This window comes from Catharus ustulatus, chromosome 21 (genome assembly GCF_009819885.2).
Source record: "Catharus ustulatus isolate bCatUst1 chromosome 21, bCatUst1.pri.v2, whole genome shotgun sequence".
Lineage (NCBI taxonomy): Eukaryota > Metazoa > Chordata > Aves > Passeriformes > Turdidae > Catharus > Catharus ustulatus.
Window position 1 is genome coordinate 6,351,948 of NC_046241.1, and position 993 is coordinate 6,352,940.

Below are 993 nucleotides of genomic sequence, written 5' to 3' on the forward strand. Positions count from 1 at the left end.
CATTAACCATGTATTAAATTGAAATAGTATTTTTGTTTGTTTTTTTAAAAATCCACTTGGTTTCTGTGCACTCTTATTGATTTATGAAGGTGTTTTGTGGCTAAATATTAGCTGTGCCTGAAGAAGGCAGCTTCCTTCAGTGTGTGGGAGAATTCCCAGGGCTTTGGACACCTCCCTGCCTGGCCTTGGACCATAACAGGGAGGTTATCTGGATGTAGCAATGCCAGAAGGCCAATGTCCAGCCCTGCAGATCCAATCCTCCCTGGTGTCAAGTCCCTCAAGCAGCAAGAGCAGGATGTGGCCTCTCTGCACATGGTGAAGATGGAGGCTGTTCCCAAAATGTTGTTTCAGTCCTGTGGATGGTGTGGGATGGGGTGTGAGACACGAGCCCACAGTCACCAGGGCTGGGCCATAGAGCTGATGGTGGCCATGCACCTTCTGTGGTCAGATCCTGTCATTGGGGCTGTCCTGAGAGTCCCCTAAAAATCTCTGTCCTTTGGGATGGAGCTTTCCTGTCCTGCAGAGCCAGGTCTGCTGCGGGTCTGGGCTGCCCTGGGCGTGTGTGAGGGGGAAAGGTGAGTTTGGCCCCATGGACAGCCCTCTGCCCTGTCCCCTCCTTCCCACCCTGGCTCCTGTATTGCCTCCTGATGGAGGTTCAGATAAATCCGACCTTCTTCTGGGTCTGGGGAGGAAAGTCGGGTGCTGCAGAGCACCATCTCTCCTGTGCCTCCATTTCCCCACTCCTCGGGGACAGGTGACCCCGTGGAGTCCCCCGGGGGGGATGACACCAAACTGGGTGTTCTGGAGGTTGCTGAGGAGGAGGTCAGGAGTGGGGGGACAGCTGTGGCAGCAGCCAGAGTGGCCATACAGGGAATGGGGCCGGTTCCCGGGGGCAGCTTCTCCCCTGTTCCGCCGGGCACCCGCGGGCAGGAGGAGCGCAGGGACGGTGCCCAAGGGGGGACTGTCCTGCGGCGGCTCCGCCTGCCCACGCCC